The following is an 8,791-nucleotide window of genomic DNA, read 5'->3' as shown; positions in this document are numbered from 1 at the left end:
GATATTGTCAAATGGTTTCAAAGTATCAGAAGATGTTAAAACACTGCAATTTGTAAACAGTTTTTGTATTCTGGGCTGGAATTTTCTGATTTTACATATCTGAAATTGATGAATGTATAATAGTTAACTTTACAGATATAGAAAAAGCCCTGAGAACTAAAAGTTCTCAGGTAGATGTTATAGTCTCTGACTGCATACATCTATAATTGAAGAATAATAATAATAATAATAATAATAATAATAATAATAATTGTGTGTGAAAGAGAGTTTTATTAAATTATATTATTAGATAATATCATTAAAAATATATTAATATTATAAATATCAATATTGAAAAAATGTTGATACTTATATATTATAGTGATTTATGAATTATGATAGTTAAATATATATATATATATATATTATTTCTGACTTGATTACAACTTGTATAATAATTTTTGAAAACTTAAAATCAATTTTAATTATTAATAATTATGAACTTATAATTAACTAATATAAAAAGAAAAAAACTTTTTCTACTTATTATCTTTCTTCTCTTTCTTATTCTTCTTATTATTCTCTATAATTCACTTCTTATTCTTCTTCTTCTTCTTCTTCTTCTTATCTGAGATAATAATTATCTTAAAATCTCTCTTCACTATCATTTTAGAGAGGAGTTTCTGCTGCTTCTTCTCAGTCAGATTAATCTATGTCTCAAAATCCTGCATTTTCTGATTTGCTGTCTCAGATTTCATCTTAGTAGTAAGCAGATTAACATGCTCAGAGAGCAGAGCTATCTTCTTAATATTCTGAATCATGAAGTGTATTTAAGATCTGAATAAGATCTTAATTCTCTTCTTCTCTACTAGCTTCTGCTAATCAATTAGAGAATAGAAGTATTATTAAAAATCATTATCTGTTAATAAATAAAAAATTTATCAGTTTTAACTTCTTTATCTCTTACTTCAATATTCTCTCAATCTTCTTCTACTACTATTTATTTATAGTAACACTCTTCTTCTCTCTCTCTTTTTTTATCTTAAACTCAAATTATTCTCAGAACTTCTTCTGATCTCACTGCTACTGTATAAGACTCTTTACTATCTTCTTCTTTAATCTCTTACAGACACTGTTATCTGTATTATTTCTATACTTAGTTCAGTCTAAATCTATCAGAAGTGTTACTTAAAATTATTATTATTCTACTTTCTTACAGAGTCTATTCAAGATATTATAATATATCTTATAATCTATTTTCTTTTACTTAAACATTTTCTTCTTCTCTTTCTTTAATCTGTAATAGTATTCACGTATCTTAGTGATCTGCATAATCATAGAATATTCAAAGAGAAATAACATAATTGATTTCAGTGAGTGTTGAAGAGAAGTGAAGATAGAAGAGATGATCAGAAATGATATAATAATAGTAATAATAATAATAATAATGATAATAATGATGATAATAGTGATAGTAATAGTAATGATGATAATAATAGTGATAATAATAATGATAATAATAATGATAATGATAATAAAAGAGAGAGTATATTGAAATATATTACTAACTTATCAAATATAAAGAGATAAAGAAAATATTAACAGTTTTCAGAGATGTATGAAAACAGCTACAGTTTTATTATTATTATTATTATTCTTCCATTATACTCATATGCAAGCGGAGCTTATGATGAGTCCTTGCGTGATGTTAAATACAGGTCAAGTGTTGGTTATACAGGAGGAAATACAGGTGTTGAGACCACGCCAAGATAACAAGAACATAGGAAAATACAAAGGAGTGACAATTAGATACATGCGATAATAACTTCCCAGCCCAGGAACATAGAGTGATTCATTGGAGCGATTTGTACACCTCTGTATTTATTAGGAACCTGAGGTGCTTGAGTTCCAGATTTAATGTATCCCCTGCGGGTTTCGAACCCACGCGCCTTGGTTTCCCACGCCAAGGCGCTACCGGGTGGCCGCATTAACCATTCGGCCACCGGGGCAAAAAAAAACAGCTACAGTGTTACATAGTAATATTATCTTCATTTAATACATACACTGTTGATATTCTTTGTCTACAGTTATTATATAATCTATATCAGAAATATATATAGTAAACAGATCTTTATTACTAGAAAGAATAATTACAGTGATTCTCTATTTTTATATTATAAAGATAAGTTATTCTTATTTCTTTCTTCTCTTTTTTCTCTTCTTCTTCAATTCATTACTAAGTTCAAGCTGATATGAAAACTATTAAAACACTCTTAGAAACTCTTAAATTGAAGAGTATAGATTAATCAAATTTTAAATACAGAAGAATTAAATTATATTTAATATTATTAATTATTCATTCTCTTTTAATAAAATCACAGTCACATCTTCTCTCTTCTCTCTTAAATAAAATATGATCTGTGAAAAGTGAGTATTGTATCAGATTATAATAATCAATATAATCTCATTATGCAGAACTGTATACACACAGTATATACTAAACTGAGAGACTGTATAAGTTACAAATCAGTAACAGTATCTCAGAAAGAGCTGTACAGTGTGAGAAAGCTGTAACTCTCAGTTACATATACAGAGAGTGAATTGTTACAGTAAGTATATATATATTATATTAAAGTAACACTTTTTAATAACACTCAATCTCTGATATTATGAGAATAGAGTCTCTCTGTGAGATTCATTTTTGTCAGAAGTTAGAGAATTTTATATTTCTCAAGATTATCTTCATATATCTTGTCTATGAAATTAATGAAGAGAATTATTAATTTCAGTATTCTATTCATAATATTATTCAAGTGACAGCAGAGTTTACTCTGATCATACTTTTTAAATATATATTTTCTAAATATTCACATTTATACAGATATATACTGATTATTTATTAGATAATATTAAAATAATAACTTATCACAGCTGTATTACTCTTACTAAAAAAGATACACAGTTGATAATAAATATTATAAAGACTCAGAGAAGTGAGTATTTTAAAAGTACTATAATTCTGTAATCTTGATTTTTTTATTTTTTATTTTTTATTTTTTTATTTTTTTTTATTTTTTTTTTTTCTTTCTCTTTTTTTTTCATTCTGATTTTTTCTTGTTTTTATTTTATTTTTTGTTTTTTATTTTTTTTTTATATTTTATATTTTTTTTATTATTAAAATTATATAAATTATGATCTGTATTCAGAAAAGTAATAATATTTAATAATATTCTCTATTGAATTTTCAATAAGTACTATATATGATATTATGTAAGTGTGAAGTGATTTTATAGTCTCATTTAATATGATTCTCAATAATAAGATCAGAATGAAAATGTGACTAAGAATTCAAATATATTCTTTATTCAGAACTAGATTTTTATTTAAAAAGTAAATCTGAGATATTTAATATTTAAAATAACATGATTTGAAATCAATGTAATGAATACAAATCATGATCAGAAGTAATGCTTTTAGGTAATATAATAACTATAAAGTTTAATTCTGATCTCAGATACAGTCATACAGTCAGTCTATCTGTGATGCATTATTATACAACTGACTACAGTCTTATTACTTATTAAAGTGTGATATTTATCTAATTTCTTCATTACTTCTCATTCTTTTCTTATAATTATAGAAAGATTAGAATAAGTGAGATTATCTGATTTATAAGTGTCTATGATTTCTCTTACTTTATAAGACTTTTTAATTATAAGTCTCTTCTTTTTTAATACTGATGATAGTGCTGTAAATAATCATAATTCACTCAGATCTTATATCTTTATCTTTATAAGATGTGAATCATTTATTAAGTTATATAAGACTCATTCCTCTGATTCTTTCAATGTGTATATTCTCAGAGAATGTGATTTGAGTATTTTATAGAGCTCAAATCATCTAGATTGAAACTTCTCAGAACTCTCATTGTATATAAGAACTCATATTTTCATCTTAAGACTCAGTTTCCTAACTAGTGAGTCTTGTAATCTTTTTGATTGAATTACTTAATTCAGAAGTAACTTATTAGCTTTTGCATGTGTATAACTGATCTCTTTCAATCTTGATTCTATGTCTGTGACTGCTGTGTCTGTGACTGTTATATCTGCAACTATTATTTCTGCTGTATTCACAACTGATGCATCTGCAATCACTGTTCTCTCTCTCATCTTTTTCAAAGCATTCTCTGAGATGTGTGAATGTAATTCATACGACAGATAGAATGATAAACACTTGAAGACTACATGCTATTGAATTCACATGGCTAATAGCATCTATCTGAGATATTCATCTCATAGTCTTGTAGACTTGCTCACTAGATATTTCATCAGCATATTGCTCAAGATTTTATTCAAGTATTTTACTTTTTCATTCATCTGTGAGTGATATAATATTGTTCTACAATGTCTTATCTATAACTGGCTTATTAAATGCCTCATTACTTCTTCTACAAGATTCATATTATTATCAGTCAGAATCTTACACAGTATTTTATAGTTGATATAGATCTCATTATATAGAAACTTCATTATCATCTTCTCTATTATCTCTGAAACTGCTTTCATAACTGATCAGTCAGTAGTGTAGTCAATAGCAGTAATTATTCAATGATTTTCATTTAATATTTTCAGTAATATATCTATGAGGTTCATCTCTCATTATTTGAATGATTGTATTATACATTTTATCTGATATTATACTTTCTTATATTGTAATCCTTTTCTAGATTCTTTTGTGATCTGATAATTTAAGCACTTATAAGTGTATATCTGAATGTTCTCAGCCATGCTTAATCAGTACACTCTTGATTTAAGTATGTCTATAAGTTCAGAGCTTTCCAAGTGACTGAATTTCTTATGCATGTAAGTCATCAAGTTATGTCTAAATAAATGTTCTAGATAGAGAGCTTTTACATATTCTAAATCATGATAAAGTGTAAGAGGCCTACGCTAAATAGATCAGTATGATATTGATAGGTCTTATATAACAAAGAGAAAAACATTAGAGACGGAAAAGAAAGAGAAAGTGTGAGAATCAGTGATTGAAGTGAATATTTATACACATATGTGATGATGTACACAGTGAAGCTTCAGAGCAGAAGAATCTATATGTGTTTATAACAGCTGAGAATCAGTGATTGAGAATGACTGAGAATCAGAGCATACACATTTGAGAATGAAGCAGTTGAAATCTGTGAAGTGTAACAGAATAGTCTATATAATTAATCAGGCACAGCCCGTCACATTAGTCCCCTCTTTTCAGAAGTAGTTTTCATCAGTCAAGAACTGCTGTTTCAGATAATACAGAACTCAGAGTTCAGGTTGAGTAATTATATCTGACTCATTTCATGAGATATTGTCAGCCACGGCTGTGAGGTCTCTTATTGAGAATATTCTCAATCTCTCACTCAAGCTCATTATCTTCTTCTATGATGCCTGGCAGCTGTCAGTTGAAAGTTAGTTGAGAAGAGAACAGATCAGTGACAGTGTAATAGAGCAAGCTTGTGTGAAAGACATTATAAATCTCTGATGATATGTTAAGACAGTAGTTATGACTATCTAGAACTTCTATCACTTTATACTTAATATAACTGTAATTCAGTATACAAGATGAATATGTAATCTGTATATTCTTAAGATTCAATCACATCAAGTCTTCTATCTTGTATTATTCAGTGAGATCTTGATGAATATTGATTTAATTCTCTTGATCTTGTTTCACAGTTGTCATGAAGGTCTCTGCTCAGTCACAGACATCTCAGAGCTTTATTACTATATTATTGACAATCTGAATCAGACTGCAGAGATTCAGTGTGAACTGTGTAATCTCTAAAAGATTCAACACTTTTATGTAATAACTATGTTCAAGAAAGAACAGGCTTACATCTGTTGAAATAATATCTTATTCATTGATAGTGATCTCTGTGTGTAAAAGCAGATTATGTCAATCATTTTATAAGTAATTACAGAACTTATGAAGATAATTCTTTACAGTCTGAATTGTCTATTCTGATATATTATCACTCTCAGAGTGATAGACAGTTGACAGACAGTGTGTAATCTTGAGAACTTGACAGATTCTTGTTCAGAGAGTACTTATAAATTGACAGCTCTGATCTGATACTATGAATCTTAGTAATTCATACATCTGATAGAATGAGCTCTGTAGAAAAGCTTTAGTCACTTGTTTAGTATTCATCTTATTACAAGGTTTCAATATTACATTCTTACTCAATTAATTCACAATGATCAGAATATTTCTATAACTCTTACTCTTAGAAAGATTAATAATGAAGTCAATTATCACATCTCATCAGATTCTATCAGAAATATTAAGTGATTTCAGTAGATCTTTTCTACAATTCTTTCACAAGATGATAGAAGAACAATAGTTGCAGTTTCAAATGAAATATCTGATACTGTTTAATATCTCTGACTAGTAGAACTCTTGAGAGATCATTCAGTATAATTATTCACAATCTAAGTGATCAGTTATATACAAATTATACATCTCTTGTATTATCTGAGTGTATAAGAGTTTAGAGTGAGAGACTCAACATTGTTTATGAAACTGCAGAGTGTTATTATCATCAATTGAGTATTCTGAGATGTCAGTTCTTATATGTAGTTCTGAAAGAACTCAGAGTACTTCTTGATATACTGCTTCAGTGAGCACTTGAAGAAGTTCATCAGTTTAAGCTGTTATATATCATAATTCATTCAGTGTAGATTCAGAAGAAGTCAAGATATTAATATCAGTGTCAGTGTCAGTGTCAGTGACAGTTCAGAGAGAGAGTATTCTAATTAAAGAAGTGTGTATAGTGTCATGAGCTGTTTTATCTTGATCAACTAATATATTCAGATTCAAGAGTCAGTACTCTCAATTCATTCAGTGAGTATCTGTTATATCAGATGACATATCTTGCTCTTATCATGAGAGAGTATCTGTCATCAAGTTCTGACTGCCAGAATGATAGTGTATTATAAAATGAAAGCAGCTTAAGAACTTAAATTATTGTATCTATTATTTAATAAGTTTACAGATAGTTATGAAGTGCTTGAGATTCTTATAATCTGTAATTATCTCAAATTCAGAGATACTTCAGAGTTTGAAGTCTCATTCTTCTAGACAGTATACAATTGTGAGAAGTTTCTTATCATAGATCTCATAGTTACATTCAGCAGAACTCAGTTTCTTAGACATGAAGATGCATGATTGTAAGATATCTTCATTATCATATTGCAATATAGCTTCTTCTGTGATATAGTCAGAGAAATCAGGCTTCATACTGCTCACATTCAGAAATTAATGTTATCAGCAGAGAGGCATTAATGAATATCTTCCTTCATTCATATATATGCAGCTTCAGTGTCTGCTGATCATTGAAATACTGAGTCTTTCTTAGTGAGTTCTGTAAGTAATCTTGCAATATCTGAGAAGTTTCATATAAATCACTGATAGAAGTTAGCAAATCTGATGAAGCTTTGTACATCTTTCACAGTGCATGAGACCTCTCATTCAAGAATAGCAGAGACCTTCTCAGAATTCATTTAGATTTTCTCACCAGCTTCTATAATAAAGCCTAGATATTTTATACTTTTAATCTCAAAATCACACTTATCTATGTCTATCAGCAGTTCTGCTTTCTGTAGTCATTGTAATATCTTTTACACATGTTCTTGATATTCTTTTCTGGATTCATCAGTGAAGATGAGAATGTCATTGAGATATACAGATACAAATTTATCAAGAAAGTCTTGAAGTGCTCAGTTGATATACTTCTGAAATATACTGAGAGCATTAGTCAGTTCAAAGAGTGTGACTACTCATTCAAAGAGATCATATCATGTTCAGAATACTGTAAGTTACTTATCTTCTTCAGTGATGTGAATCTTGTGAAACATAGCAATGACATCTAACTTTGTAAATTATTGAGCTTGTTTAATACAAGCTAGAGTTTCATTAATAAGAGATAAAGAATAACAGTTCTTCTTTGTTTATCTATTTAATTCTTAACAATTCACACAGAACTATAGTTCTTCATCTGGTTTCTTTGCAAAGAGAATAGAGACTGCAGCAGAAGAGTTGCTAACATGTATGAATTCTTTATTCAACAGATTATTGAGTGTCTTTCAAAGAAGAAGAAGTTCATCTCAGAACATATTATAAAAAGAGTCTTATAATAATTCAGAGTTCTTGTTATTTCTCTTTTTCAACTTGATACTGTGGTTCACTCCTGAACCTTGTAAGAAAGATAGATTTGTAACATTATTATTTTATTAAAAGACATCTAGATATTCATGATTACACTGATCATGTGACCATGTCTGAGACCAGAATCAAACTTTACAGTTATTATATTATCTAAAAGCATTACTTGTGATTATAATTTATATTCATTACATTGATCTCAAATCATGTTATTTTAAATATTAAAGATCTCAGATTTACTTTTCAAATAAAAATCTAGTTCTGAATAAAGAATATATTTGAATTCTTAGTCACATTTTTATTCTGATTTCATTATTGAGAATAGTATTAAATGAGATCATGAAATCACTTCTCACTTACATAATATTATAACATAGTACTCATTTATTGAAAATTCAATAGAGAGTATTACTAAATATTATTACTTTTCTGAATACAGATTATAATTCATATAATTTTAATTATAAAAAAAAATATAAAATACAAAAAAAAAACAAAAAATAAAACAAAAATAAGAAAAAATCAGAATGAAAAAAAAAAGAGAAAGAAAAAAAAATAAAAAAGAAAATAAAAAAAATCAAAATTATAGAGCTGTAGTATC

General features: G+C 27.6%; 1 pseudogene across 1 annotated transcript; it reads right to left on the bottom strand.

Annotated features, from left to right (window-relative positions):
• Positions 1 to 1,899: 1,899 nt before the first annotated feature.
• Positions 1,900 to 1,988, bottom strand: BDBG_16097 (annotated as a pseudogene). Its single transcript has one exon. The product of its transcript is annotated as a tRNA-OTHER (tRNA).
• Positions 1,989 to 8,791: the final 6,803 nt, after the last annotated feature.

The sequence above is a fragment of the Blastomyces gilchristii genome (genome assembly GCF_000003855.2).
Source record: "Blastomyces gilchristii SLH14081 genomic scaffold supercont1.1, whole genome shotgun sequence".
NCBI lineage: Eukaryota > Fungi > Ascomycota > Eurotiomycetes > Onygenales > Ajellomycetaceae > Blastomyces > Blastomyces gilchristii.
The sequence above is the reverse complement of the archived record's forward strand: the minus strand, read 5'-3'. Positions and strand labels throughout refer to the sequence as shown.